Raw genomic sequence first — 15806 nt, 5'->3', positions numbered from 1 at the left:
TCTAACGTAGCAACGTGTGAATAAAATGTGATAGTTTTTTAAAGTTATTATTTCATTGTTACTACTGAAAAATGGCGAATGAATTGTTAGATGTCGTCCCTTCCAGGGGCGGATCCAGGATCGACTTATGGGCGGTGGGTTGTCATACTGCTACTTTTAAGGGCTCCAAACTTTGGGATGCACTGTTAAAAATGATTTATTCAAAAATGAATACATTTTACTACTCAAAAAAAATTGAGTAAATTAGTCTCAATTTTGAGGAGAAAATAACTCAAAAAATGAGAATGAGGAAATTTAGTTGCATATTTGAGTCAGAGACTGGTTCTCAAAAACGAGTAATAATGTAGTCTTAAAAAATATTGTTTTATGATATAGATATATCATGGAATATCGTGAGATATAAAAGACAATTTGCAAATGCAAGATTATGGAAAACAAGTACGAACAAGCTAACATAAGAGCACAAAAGTCCTTTATAATCCTGAACTATATGTTCTCATTCTGGCTGATGGAGGAACTACTTAGCGGATGGATAAAGAGAAAGTTAACATGGACGACTTGTTTGTTTACAAATCATAGAGGATTTCGCAGGTAAGTACTGCTAGCAACATGAAGTTTTAAGTGTGAATGCAACATTGCTTGTGTGCGATCATTGTAATCGATTGACGGTTAATCAAGGCAATCCATTATTTTCCTTCGAAAATCATGAGTAATGCTTCTAGGTACTGGTTCCCAGATAGAATGCCCGGAAGCCTCACTCTATGCTTCTGGGCATTCTATATCTTAGACAAAGTTGTTGTGTTAATGATATGCGACTTTCCAATATATTCAGTAAATGGTTTACTTCTTTTTTTTTCTTTTTTTTTTGTGGTGAATTGGGGCGTGCAGGTTTACTTTTGGCGCTGCACTCTAAATAACTGTTGTTAAAATACAATTCTTTTAATAATTTCCTTCTTATTGTCCCCTAAAAGATTTGTGGCGGGTGACATGAAAAAACTCCCTTGCGGGAAGGTTCTAGATTACTGGTCCCCCATGTAGGTTAGTAGCTGGGTTGGTTTCTTTCTCTACTAAAGTTTATACATTTAATCTACACAGTATTGCCGAGCGAGCGTTAGCGAGTGAAGGCGGTTTAGAGCCCCGCAGGGCACGTTGTTTTCTGTCTTTATTATTTCTCAATGGGAAGGGGGACCAGTAATCTAGAACCTTGCCCTCACTTGCAGGCCCGTATCCACGCGGGGGGTCTAGGGGGTCGGGCTCCTAAATTTTTACTGCCTGCCTAAAATGTTCACAGTAGGCTTGCAAATGAACTATAATATGGTTGGATCCCCCCCCCTACATTTTTGGGCTGGCTACCGGCCTGCTCACTTGCACAGATAAAGTTTCAAGGGACCACCAGAAGTATTAGTTGAAAAATTGCAATTCCTTTACGATTGCCATATAAATACGGATTCCGTATCTGTTGCATAAAAGCTACAATGTAAAAAAAAAAAAAAAAAAAAAACAGGCATTACTCGAGCAGACTGTTTTATCAGTTTTGACACATTTCTTACATTCTCAGGTTGGGTTAAAGTTTTTTTTTTTTTTTTTTTTTTTTTTTTTTTAGCAGCACTAAATAACAAGCTCCAGTACTACATACAGATTAACTTCAGAAGGGCTCGATGTAAATACAGTGTGGACGTATGGCATAAACACGAACAAACTTGTGCTAGGTGGCAATAAAAGCATGAATGCTATCTAACCGAGTCAGTGCAGGACGAACCTGGTGGCACTGTTCGTAGGTTTCTTTAAGAAAATTTCCCTCGAGTGACACAAACTTTTCACTTTATCAAATTTTCCGTTGTTTGTTGAGTGTCCAATACTTATGACAGAAGTTATGTAATAATTTTAATTTAGCTATATTAAGGGAACTACCACCAGTGGCGTCATTTAGGGGGCAGGGAGGGGTAATTGCACCCCCTGAGATTGAGATTTATATAGATTTTTTGAGTAGAATAGTAATCAGTGAAAAACGCAAAATTTTCTTATATCAAGGGGTCTTGCCCTCTCACAAGCAAAATCTGAAATGACGCTTCTGCTACCAACCACATTTGTTTTATTCATTTACTTTTTCCTTTTTTTTTTTTTTTTTTTTTTTTTTTTTTTTTTTTTGCAAAAGTATACACACAGCCAACAAAATGAAATATAGTGAAATCTTTCAGTTTAACATCCCATGACTATGCCTTTAGGGTAAGGGAGACGATGATTAAAGCGAGTGAATGATGATGGAAGAATGAGAAAGTGGGAGGAAACGGGAGTACCTCGACAAAATCCACGAACACAATGTTGTTTATCACAAGCTTGCTTGGGTGAAAATCGTACCAAGGAAACCATGCACCTGAGGTAAGCGCTCCCCACTGAGCCACCGTGCACCCCACTAGCTAACAATGGGTGCAAATTATGCTACTTGCAGCACACACAAACTATTGCAATTGTATTGGTTTATTTCTGAATAACAAAGAACAATTTAAGTAGTGATGTTCGTTAACAAGAGTCTAATTGCTACTTCACATTATTCATGTATGCGCATTTCTAACATTGCAGTAAAACATTATGACAATGAACTACTTTGGAACTTCATGACTAGAAAAAGGTAAAATATATTATTTAATAGAATATATTTGTATGACAATTAAATCTTTATATTTCAGATGGATGCCGAATTTAAAAATTTGTTCGGCGCGACAGAGTCTGTTTTCAATGTCATCTGTTTGGCAGTGATAATTTTCTTTAAGGTTTCGCTAGAGAAAGTTCTTGGTGAGTAAGATCAAGTTTTCGTGTATATTTATCATATTTCAGGTTGCATGTATAAATATGTACACAAGAGTCTTATTTGTCATCAACACAACCCTACTTCTGGCAAAGCACCCATTTGTTTTTTTTCTTTCTTTCTTTACATTATCTTTTTATAGTGTCTATTCACAAACATTGTTTTATTGTTATAATACAATCGCAGCAAATAGTAGCTTTTATATGCTTTACTTTGAAAAGTAAAAATAAGTCAGTATTTTGAAACACGTAATACCTTTTAAATAAACGTACATGAACTCAAAATTACACATCTTTACAGAGTTAATACATTTACTTTCCAGGTTATACGTTTTGGAAATATCTAAATAGAAGGATGGTTTTATAAATAATTTGATTTGCATACTAATGGATGGTTCTAACGTCATCTGTATATGTAGCAGGGTTGGCAAAAACCATGGCTTTTATTGAAAAAACAAAAAAAAAACGGGTTTTTTGGTTTAAACCAGGTTTATTTGGTTTAAATAATTTGCTCTATATATTCATATCATATATGGACAGAAATAAGTTTGTTTCGCCTTGATGTTATTATGCAACAGCCGGGTTATGCTGGAAGGGGTCACATAAGCTTAAAGCGGAATAAAAACTGCTTCTCGAGTTACATCCGAGAAAAATTGTCCTCCATTTGAACTCGGAACCAGGACTAATTGGCCACAAATGCGATACGTCTGCCGACTCACTCACGAAGGAATCCTGATAAAAATACGTTGTACTGATCTTTAGATGCTTCTTAATATAGCTCTCAAGAGTCATTTCAGAAGGACAAAAAGATAAACAGTGCACAAGTGAAACCATTATACTGAATTACATATGGACAATTTCAAAGTACTACGGAGTACAGACGAACTAATTTAATTCAAGTTAGTTAACAACGACTTTTATTGGTCCAAATTAAAGAAATACAACGACTTAATTTGCATATCACAAAGATACGAATTATTTGAGTCCACTTTGGCTCAGACTCATTTATACATAAATAGATATCGAAGATACTTCTCATTTCACTAAATGCCTCTCGTAAGGTCTGTATGACCCTCCTTCCCCCCCCCCCCACACACACACAAAGTACGGCATTTCGATGTATTTTATCAATAGTAAACAAAACAATTTTTAGAATGTTTCTTTGATTGCAATTACATAACAATAATAACTACAAAAAAAATAATCACAAAACAAACATTTATAAACTTACATAAAAAAAAAAGTTGCTTTTGTAGTATAATCTTTTTGAGTAATGAATGGGGAATTTAGGTCTGAATATAATACGAATAATATACGGGAGTGAAACGTGATAATTCACAAATGTGTGTTCATCAAGATTTTACAAACACTTACACTTTTACGAACATTTTCGTTATTTGGTTTAAACCAGTTGGTTTTTTTGAAAAAAAAAAAAAAACAGCTGCTTTAAACATTGGTTTAAACCAGCCAACCCTGATATGTAGTCATTAAGTTTCCTTTCTATGAATAAAGAATCTGTATTCTCAAGCAGTGGCGTAACTAACAGGCTCCCGGTATTTAAGTTTCGGAGTATAACTTTATAATGTTTGGATGTTAAAAGCACTTTGCAGAGTTCCTCCGTGGCTAAGCGGTTAGCGTACGCGCTCTTGGCGCGGGAGACCCGGGTTCGATTCCCGGCGGGAGCTCATGTGGTTCGGATTCCACGTTAATCAGTAGGTCCACGTCTCACATAGCCTCGCTGCTGAAAGGGACGCTAAACTGAAATTCAACTCCATTCAAAAGCACTTTGCAGGTTTCATATTACTGCAAGAGTACTCTACTTAGAGGAAAAAGAAATCACGGAACCAGCTATAATAGATTTAGTGAATTCTACTCGGAAAATGTATCGCCTTTTGTTGCAACAACTAACAAGTTTCCGATGAGTAGTGAAGAAACAATTTAGTGAAATTTTAACTTGGAATTAATTAGCCAATTATTTAGTCGTAGATAACTTCCTATGTTAGTAGTGTTCTGGATTTGTGTACTTCTTTGCAACTGTATCTCACTGTGCCTCTGACGAAGCCAATCCTGAGCGATCATTCAGTACCGGTACATTAAAAGCCATCAAACTTTATATTCGTAGAACAAGGTCGAAGATGAAATTGAGCTCAGCCCCGTAACTTGGGCTTTTTCTTGGAAGACCAAACATTAATTAGACCTCCTAAAATATGTCAAGTTGAGGCCCCCTAGAATAATGATGGCATTCGAAGTGAAATCCTTACTAAACGTGTTCGATACTTCTTGGGGCGCCAGTTGATGGTTTACTAAAGTAAGCTCCAGATTACATATATGCTACATCTTAAAGGAATGTATTTCGTTCAGATAGTGGGGCAGCAGAAACATCTTAAACTATTTGCAATGCTTTTGAAAATAGTACGGTGCTTCACAAATTAACTAAATGAGACAATATGTTGAAAGTCTTACTAAATATATATTTTGTCTGGGGCTCTAATAGGACACATTTTACTGAATGAGGCTCGGAACACATTTTCGTTTCATTTTTTTTTTTTTTCCTGTTATGTGGTAAACCTATTCCAAGCTTTATTTATAAGTTCCTGTTCATATCACATCATACAAAGCAACAAAGTTTTAACTCAAATGAATCCTATCAAACAACTGGAAGCTTCATTGGGGGGGAAGGGGGCAGTTTCCCCATTCCCCCGCAAAAGTTACGGCACTGGTTGAGCCCTTTGCCAATCCTGAGCACTGAAAGCGAAGAATGGCACCACGTTGATATTGAGAAAGTAGTCAGCGAATTACTCTCCGAAAAAAAAAAAAAAATACGCCGGTTTAGAAATATGTGAGCAAGTTCCACAAGTTTTGACGAGTTTTCATATGTTAGTTGTAATGTGAACGTTAGGAAAAAAATTATTTCTGCTCTTGCCTTTGAGGTGAGCGATCCCAGGTTCGACTCCTGGTGGGGACACTCGGCCGAAAGAGTGTAATAGCTTTTTCAGACCTGCCATCTTGAGTGAAGTCTTTCTTGGGTTTCGTTCATTCATACCATTCAAATGCCGGGATGGAGGTACCTAATATAATGGTCCCAGGCTGCTTCCTTCCTTTCCCAATCCTTTCTTCCTTCCCTTTCATCATACAGTGGGCTCGTTGAGGGACGTCATCCTTTATACGGGATGGGCTAACGTGGCCTTAGATGCCGACAGCCCAGAAATCTAATTCCTAATTCCTAGAAATTATTTCTTTTAAGAAGCTTTTTAGTCCCATGGAATTGCTTAATAATAATAATAATAATAATAATAATAATAATAATAATAATAATAATAATAATGTGCAATTTTTGTATATTAGCAAGTAGTGTCTGACTATTAAATAGATGGAAAAGTAACTCTACTACTGTATAAATTGTACGTGTGCCATGAACGTAGAAAAAGGAAGAGCCCTTTTGACATTTTCGCGGTTGGAGGGGGGCATGCATTCTTAGTTACGCTACTGTTCTCAAAGCATTCTAGTAATTTGTTTAACAATTGCTAAAAAAGTAGAAATCGAATAACGGTGAAATTTTATATAACTTAGAATTTGTGGTGTGATTCATTGTTTCTTTCTTTCTTTCTTTCTTTCTTTTTTTTTTTCGTCACACATAAGCAGAAATGACTAATTTTCAGGTTTATTGTTTCCTTGTCTTGCATAGATGAAACAGATCGAAATGTTTTTGGTTACCTTTCAATTTCCTTATTTTTATAATCTTATTTCAATTGATATTAATCCTTCCAGAACGTGACAACCCTACTATTATTATAAAGATCGCCATAGACGAGTCATTCATTTGATGTTTATTAGGATCACGCAAGTGGGATATATATAATATTGTAATGTTAGTACCATAGGTGTTCATTTTACTCCGACCTCACTCACCTTCATTCTCACAGTGAATTGGCCCTCGCCCTCACCTTCGAAGAGAGTTGACCATCGCTCTCGCCTTCGTGTTGGGAATTTGTCCTCGCTCTAGCCCTGACAGTGACAGTTGGCCCTCGCCCTCGCTGTCCAAGCTTGTCATCGCCCTCACGTCATTATGGTTGAGAGAGAATTTGAGGGTGAGGATGCCCTCGAGAGGGCCATCCTCGCAAGGGTAAACACCTCTGGCTTAGTACGTCCGTTACACCGCTCAATAACTCTTCAACAAAAGATAATTTTAAAATTGTTTTCTGCAATCAACAGCTAGATAATTATCTCGGAGGAGTTCGTTAATGGATGTGATCCACCTACTTGTAGTGCTAGAAATAAACCATTTCCGGTTAACGTTGATCACTATAGAGCATAGACAGTAATCTCACATTGTATATTTTTTAATCGATTAAGCGTCCCTAGAATATATTCCATTTCCACTCTAATCACTCTGCTAAAACACTAAATGGTAGATCTACTACAACTTCTGGTTTCAATATTAATTGAAGAAATATTGCGTAATTCTCTTTACTGTCTTTACCAGAGTCTATATTATCGTATTTCAATTGATACTAATTCAAATTAGAACGTAGCAACACTAATATTATTCGAGATATCGCCATACACGAATAAGATTTATAAGTATTTCATTTTATTTTTATTTCTATTGTCATTAATTACACAATCTCTTTGTTTCCAGGGAGATGAAGGCATAGACACATTTATAGCAAATGAAAAACTTCTGGGAGGATCTCGAACATAGCTGTTGTTTATCTTGTCCATTGGCAGTCGTCACAGACTATTTTCCAACGAATGCATACATCTATCATAGTACTTTGTAGGCATATTCAGAGGGTTCATGTATCCAGTGGTGCCCACCCCCCCTTATGTCTATGACGCACCCCCCCCAATTGTCTATCCGTAGGTGTTCTTCCATGAAAAAATCTTCTTTTCGATTAATTTTACCCCCCCCTCATCAAACATATTTATATAGATTTTAACCCCCCCCCAAATATTTCAATGACGCAGTTTGCGTCATAGCCCCCCCTTGTGGGCACCCCTGATGTATCCTCATTGTCTTATCTAAGTTGTTATAAAAATTGTGCTCATGTATAGACTTAGTTTATTATTTGACAAATAAAAAATACAATGTACAAACATATTTTCCTTTAATCAAAATGAAACTAATATATATACATTTAAGTTTGTTTGTGTATGTGTGTGTGAATATATATATATATATATATATATATATATATATATATATATATATATATATATATATATATATATATATATATGTGTGTGTGTGTGTGTGTGTGTGTAACGTCGCATGATTATGTTTCAAGGCTAAAGGAGAAGGCAATGATAATGAAGTGATGCAATGAAGAAAGTAGGAGGAAACGAGAATACATCCAGAAAACCAGTGCACATAAAATTTGTCCACCATATCAGGCTTACTTGTTTAAAACTACGCAAACCAACATCACGAACAGTTTAAGTTACAAGAAGCTTGTGTGTTGATTAAATTAAAATTCTCATCTATGCTATTTATGGAAACAACAGGTATCAGCATAAAAATGTAACCTTGCAGATTCAAAATTGAGTAAAAAAGTACTTTAACAATTAGATTATATTAGTATCCAAAAATAGGAAAGGGAGTATTTATTCTGCTGCCTTGTTGGCACAGGGAAACTTCCCCAAAATTACAAAGGTAGATGAATTTCACACTGCACTAAAAAAATTATAGTAAGTACGCCTTCTACACATTAATATTGATGTTAGACATTTTCATCTTCAAAGCTGGGAAATAGAAGTAATTTTTGAAGTACTCGTATTTTTTCAAAAACTGATTTCTATTTTCCAACTTTTAAGAGGAAAATGTTTTAACTTCAATATTAATGTGTAGAAGGCGTACTTACTATAAATTGCCCAGTGCAGTGTAAGAGTAATCTACCTTTCTAGTTCCAGGAAACTTTCCCTGTGCCAGCAAAGCAGCAGAATAAGTACTTTTTTCTCATTTTTGAATACTAATAAAATCTCATTTTTGAGTACTTTTTTACTCATTTTTTTAAAAAAACCCTTCTCATTTTTGAGTAGAGTTTTTCTTAAATTTGAGAGGAAATATTCTCAATTTTTGAGAACGTGTGTTTCTCATTTTTGCGGCTATCTGAGCATTTCGAATACTTTTCTACTCACTTTTGAGTATACATGTTCTCAATTGTGAGGAGAGCATTACTAGTTTTTGAACAAAGAGTTTCTCAATGTTGATTACATTCATCTCATTTTACGGTTAACTTTCTCATTTTTGAGAAAATATGTTCTCGTTATTTTTGAGAAATAGCAGTTTCTCATTTTATTTAAGAATATTTTATCTCGCTTTTAAGAGAATTTTTACTCAAAAGTGAGTAAAATTTACTCAAATTTGAGTACATATTGTTCTTATATTTTGAACACCCACACATTCTCACTTTTGAGAACAATGTATTCGGAGCTATTCTGAGAACACAATGTTCTCAAATTTGAGTCAATTTTACTCATTTTTAAGTAAGTATTTTTAACAGTGTGGGTTTTATATATATATATATATATATATATATATATATATATATATATATATATATATATATATATATATATATATATATATATATATATATATATATATATATAAAATAAGAAAGCTTCGTCTTCTGGGGGGGGGGGGGCAAATTGCCCCTGGTCCCTTCACGGCTTGCGCAAGTTTCCAGAATTTTAAGTGGTAAGTACAAAGTGCAAAATTAAATATCTATTTTATTCGATTAGTAAACGAATTATAGCCTATTATAGCTTTTACATATTTTAGTATCTATTTTTCCCCAAAGTTCGTGATTGCTTGTTAATTTTATTTTGCCATTTTACCTGCCATTTTTGGGTGTTTATTTTGCAACTTTGCCAGCCATTTTCGGGCTTTTATTTCGCCATTAATTCCGGGCTTTACTCATTACACTCTGTCTAACACAGAAAAAGTCAACAGTTCAAAACTTGTCAACCTAAACGAGCAAAGAAAGCTCAAAAATGACAATATGTCATTACTCCGCGTGCAAGGGTCCAACGCAGGCTTACTATGACATCTAGCGGGAAATTTAGAACTTAATTAGTGAAAGGACATCTTAGCTGATACGCAAAGCTGCTTTTCTATGTCTGAACTAGAAACTACATGGTGCAATACAGTTTCAAAGTAAACCTTGTATATATGCAAAGTTGCACGCTAAAGGATTACATAGGAAGGTATTGTAGGTACATAGGAAGAGGAGGGTTCGTCTCACTTCTAAATGGATGGATTGCACGAGTAATTCGGTCCTAGTTTGAGATAGGTAGGGCTGAGATTGTAGCCCCTATTTGATCTCAAGGAGTTCCCATATCATATCTTGGATTCTGGTAGGTTGTTGTCACACCATAGGATTAGGCATCTTGTGCCAAAAAAAATGAAATGAAATGGTTCAGTTTTCCTTTCCACGGTTATGCCGGCTAGGCTAAAGGAGACGGTGGTGATGAAAAATGAATGGAATGGTGGAATGAATTAAGTGGAAGAAAACGGGAGAACCCCGAGAAAATCCACGCACACGGTGTTTCTCCAGCACAAAATTCACTTGGCGCGAGCTGGGATCGAACCAGGGACCCCATGCACCAGAGGTGAACGCTCTACTGCTCAGCCACCGCGGCCCTATCTTGTGGTGTCGAGACACTTCTCGAAAAAATTGGAGATATTAGCTTGTCTTAAAACCCTCAACCCCAATACTGTAGATATTTATAGACTCGCGGAGCTCCTTCGTGGCTAAGCGGTTAGCATGCATGCCTTTGGCGTGGGAGACCCGGGTTCGATTCCCGGCGGGAGCTCATGTGGTTCGGATAACAACTTAATCGTAGGTCCCGTCCCACAGTCTCACTGCTGAAAGGGACCGTTAAACTCAAAATCAACTCAACTCAATTTATAGACTCGCACTCGCTAATGGATTTCGCTCTACATTTAACTGTTGATCTCATAACAAAGGGACTCCCATTTTGCATATGAGAGGGTAAGTGCACTTATCCTTGATGCGAAATCACGGATTTATCGAAGTTAGACATCAATTTAGGCATATAACATATACCTATGAAGTATATAGAACATATATAGAATATGAAGTATGAAGATTTATACTAAATATGAAAATATTAAACAATTATGAAATATGAAAATTTAAAATACGCTAATTTGATTAAATATATCATGATACACTAAGATTCTACAGTAGTTTCTAATGCTCTACGAGACACGAAATTTTATATATTGCCTCTCTCTAGTAATAATGTTAAAGATTATTTTGCACGAAATATACTTTAAGTTTTTTTTTTTTTTTTTTTTTTTACATAAATTAGAAACAATTAGACATTTTAAAGGAAACAATTTGTATTCTATTGTAGACTATTATAACGGACGTATGATACGCACAGTGTATGGTGAAAAGTGAAGCAGGGAGAAGAAGAGCACTACATCGATTAACCTGATAACTTCACCCTCAAAGTTGAGACTAAGATTTTAGCGGGGAACCTACTACAGTCTTGGGAAGTAACGTAACGCAAGTAACGCGTTACTTGTAACGCGTTACTTTTTAAGTAACGTTTCCTAGTAACGCGTTACATTTTTTCCAAAGTAACTGTAACGGTAACGCGTTACAAATTTTTAAGTAACGTACCTAGTTTGCGTTACTTTTTTGCGTAACATTTCGGATGAGTAACTACAATATACTATGTATAAATTTCTTAGAATGGAATAATGGAGCACGAACGATGTCAGTGACCGACAATTCCTGCACTGTTCGCCTTTTTCCGTTTCGCCTTATGACCTCTAGCAATGAAATTAGCATATAAAACCTGTTATCACTTTTCATCTTAATGCAAGGCGGAACGGGAAATCTCGATGTGCATTTTCCCGTTTTGCCTTACGAACTTTACGTTGGTAGGCTTGCAAATACATTCCTAGATACAATTTGATTTGTATATTTACATAACAAAATATAGTGCCACTTGCTGCTTTTGGAAGATGAGAACAGCCTCAGGGAAATCACGTGTAGTGATTGCAAGCACCTGGAAGATTTTGTCGTAGATTTTGACAGCTCCAAATCAATACATTCAGTGAGTGAACTACGAGTGCAATGGTACTGGTAGTCTATTTTACTTTGAATGGTGTTGTTTTTATAAAGATGGAGAACGAAAGTATTTTATCGTTCGAACATTTGAAAGAATACTTTTTCTTAAAAGCTGATGATGGTGATCAGCAGTGGCGTATTTAGGGGTGGGACTTCCGGGCTTAAGCCCCCCCACCCCGGAATTTTACTTACTATAGTAAAGTATATAAAATATCTTGCAGAATTTTCACATTTTCAGGCAAAGACCCACCGAAACAAAATCGTAAGTACGCCACTGCTGAACAGAATTTAAAAGTAAAGTGGTGCCCCGGCGGGAAATATTTATCAACAATTAGGGTGCCATAATGAACGACATTCAATAAGGGTTTAATATGAATAAACGATGTTCTGATGAGCAGGCGTACTTTATTGATGTAATGTTGATGGTATGTAATATTAGAGTTCTTTTTGATCAGTTTTGCATATCCTAAAGTCCCGTGTTATAGAGTTTGGAACAACTAGCTTTAAAAAGCATGTATCGATTTTAGAGTTATTGGCAATTTTGATTCACCCCTAGTTCATGTGTTCTCATTTCGTCAGTTGTAGTGTAATGTTTCTCTATATTCTGTATTTTTAATTTTACATAACAACATTGTTATTATTATATAATTAGTTTAGCAGAATAATAATAAGCAACCACTTTTTCTAACGCATAGAGATGGCCACGAATCAAGCTAAAACTCGACTCGAATCCAAGTCGAGTTTCGAGTCAAGTCAAAAGTAATATTCTCGAGTCGAGTTCCGAACCGATTCACTGTTTTTGGCGTCGAGTTTCGAGTCCAGTCGAGTTTGATAAGTGGCTCGCTCGTTTTAACTCGTTTTGAAATCATGGGCTGATTACACTGGGAAGCGAAAGCCATGAGAAATGTAAGCTAAGCAGTAATATGGAATACTTTTATTGTTGCTCACAAGAGGGGACACTGCTCGCATCTCGTCTCGTCACGATAGCGAGACTACAAGAGATTTTTTATAAAAAGCTTAGCTCATCTCGGCTTAACTAAGCCGATGGCTCGAGCCGGCTCGCTTGGGGTGAACCATCGGTTCGAGCTGGTTTGGTTGGGATAAGCCATCTGCTCGGTTAGACTCAACTGAGCGAAGGGCTCTAGCCGACTCGGTTGGATGAGTTGTTGGCTCAGCTCACTTCTCGGTTTGAGTCTATAGTGAATGAGCTGTGAGCCGATCTGATCGAGTCGTTGACAATTCTAAACCCGGGCCGAGCAGTTTTGAAGATATTTGCCCAGTGCCCTATAACTTTTAACAACGTTTGGCTCGAGCCCGAATACTCAACCTAGACCCTCAACCCAAATTCAGAAGCTGGTGAACAATGTCCTTTACTCCTAGGCTTCACGACTACCGAGGTTGGTAATCAACTACTTTTTCAGTATTCATATATAAACCGCCTATCTTTCATGTTTATACATAGTGTTGTTATAATAATAATAATAATAATAATAATAATAATAATAATAATAATAATAATAATAATAATAATAATAATAATAATAATAATAATAATAGAAGTAGAAGAAGAAAAAGAAGTTGTAGTAGTAGTAGTACCATTGATAATAATTATATTGTCTATATAAGATACTTGAAGAGAGTACTCGAAACTATACACCAGATTTGACTCGACTCGACTCGAAACTCGACCCGAATTCGAGTCGAGTTGGAGGAAATTTTTCAAGCCGAGTTCTCGGGTCGAGCTCAAAGATGTCTGTTTCTAGTCGAATCGAGTTTCAAAGAAAACTTGCTCGAATTCACTCGTGCCCATCCCTACGAGTAACGCAGTATGGCATTTTAGTCAATGTTACATTACATTAAAATGTTCATATAGTTATCAAGTAAAAATTTGTCCTTGCATTTACATAAATCGATTTAGAACGTATAATAATAATAATAATAATAATAATAATAATAATAATAATAATAATAATAATAATAATAATAATAATAGCGGTAGTAATAGCAGTACGGAAACCTGAAGTAATAAGATTTTTTTCCACATATTCAAAGTTTCGTACCTAAAAGTAACGCGTTACTTTCGAAGTAAAGTAACAGTTACTTTTTTGAGGTAAGTAACGCGTTACTAACGCGTTACATTTTAAGAGAAAGTAAAGTAACTTGTAACGCGTTACATTTTTACAAGTAACTTACCCAACACTGACCTACTACAACGTAGAAGTTTTAACTTACGGCAAGTGACCTTCCAGGGACAGCAGGATGCTTATGCCCCTACTCCAGATGATGATGATTACCTGCTGTATGCCTTTTAGGTGGTTAATTTATTGGTTTTATTAAAAGTAACTAATTTTTAAGGATAGTTTTGCTTGAGATAGTTTTTGATATCAGGTCTACTTAAAAGTATTGAGCCTTTTGCGCACGAGATGGCGTTAGTGTCTCAAATCACAGGATATATGATTCACAGCAGGTCAAACCTAATGTCATTTCACAGCTAAGACTAGGTGTTGGTAGATACGTAAAAAGTGTTGGAATGTTTATAACCAGAGATAAGGTATTGCGCAATGAAGATGAGGGAACTCTCTACAAAACCGCGCAACATTTTACGGTTATATTTCGAAAAAGATGCAAATGGTGCAGAATGCTATGAAGAAATTTGTGCTGCTTACTGACATGATACGTTATGAAATAGGACAATCGTAAGATTGTTCAATCGTTTTCGTTCTGGAAATTTCAATGTCCAAGGTGCTCCTGGCAACGTGTGACAAATCACAGCAAAAGAACAGGATATTCTTGCAAAAGTCGAGCAAGACCGCTTTGTAAGGAGTCATGGTTGGTCCTATCCATTACGAAAGTGTTATAGTGGCTGAAGAATGCTGGCTACAAGAATATGCTTGACATTTGGATGCCACATGTATTCGATCGAATTTCCATTTGCGAATCTCTACTGAAACGTTAAGAACTTGAACTATTTCTGAACCGGTTGATAACAAGTGATGAAAAGTGGATAACATACGATAACAGTGTGTGAAAAAGATAATGGTCGAAGCGAGAAGAGGTACCATAGACTATGGCAAAGCCCATATCGATGCCGCGTTTGGTGGAATTGGAAGGGTATCGTGCACCACGAACTGTTGCCGCCAGCAGAACGATATACTCGGACCTGGTTTGTCGACAATTACCCCGAGTACATCTACCAATTCAAAAGAAAGAGCCAGAAGTTATCAACAGTAGTGTCATATACCATGCTGTCAACGTCAGACTGCATATATTTTTAACGAAAATTGAGAGAATTTGGGTGGGAGATTTTAGTTTATCCATCGTATACCTCGGACTTGATACCGTTATATTATCATTTGTTCTGGTCTGTATGGAATTCCCTGAATGGTGATAAATTAGTTTCAAAAGAGGTATGTGAAAATCAGGTGTCACAATTTTTGGACCAGAAACAACAGAATTCTATACCAACGAGAGTATGGTCTTGCCAAAACATGGTAGGTCAATGAACAAACCTGTACATACATGATTTCATAAACATTATTTTCAGAGCACAATAAATGTGTTCTAAATTTTTACCTCCAAAGACTCAATACTTTTTAGACAATCTGGTATTATTGGGTTTTAACTAATGTACTTTTCTTGTATTAGGAATTAGTCTATAGCGATATTCTTGTAATAACTACTTATAACTCCACATTTTTTTTGTCACTAGCGCATAAAATTTCTTTTTCTTTTCTTTTTTTCTTTTTTTTTTTTTGGCATGGAAAAGAATGGAATTAAAATATTATTTTTGTCAATTATACTTTACATCACACTATCTAAAATGCATAAATTAAGTACTTACATGGTGGGACAGACTTCTGTAATTACGAATAAGAATGTATAATACTCATC

At 35.8% G+C, this 15806-nt stretch overlaps 1 long non-coding RNA gene across 2 annotated transcripts in view; it reads left to right on the top strand.

Moving 5' to 3' along the window:
• Window positions 1-279: 279 nt before the first annotated feature.
• LOC145679811 (uncharacterized) overlaps window positions 280-15806 on the top strand; it is a 180888-nt gene continuing 165361 nt past the window's right edge. Inside the window, exons 1-3 of one of the 2 annotated variants that reach the window (XR_014130565.1) lie at window positions 280-591; window positions 2688-2793; window positions 7445-7797. This is a non-coding gene — a long non-coding RNA (uncharacterized LOC145679811). Of the gene's footprint in view, window positions 592-2687; window positions 2794-7444; window positions 7798-15806 lie in introns of those variants that run through there. The other variant, XR_014130566.1, reaches the window with a different exon arrangement.

The sequence above is a fragment of the Thermobia domestica genome, chromosome 2, assembly GCF_964235325.1.
Source record: "Thermobia domestica chromosome 2, izTheDome1.hap1.1, whole genome shotgun sequence".
NCBI lineage: Eukaryota > Metazoa > Arthropoda > Insecta > Zygentoma > Lepismatidae > Thermobia > Thermobia domestica.
Note: the sequence above shows the minus strand (reverse complement) of the source record. Positions and strands in the feature narration are given on the sequence as shown.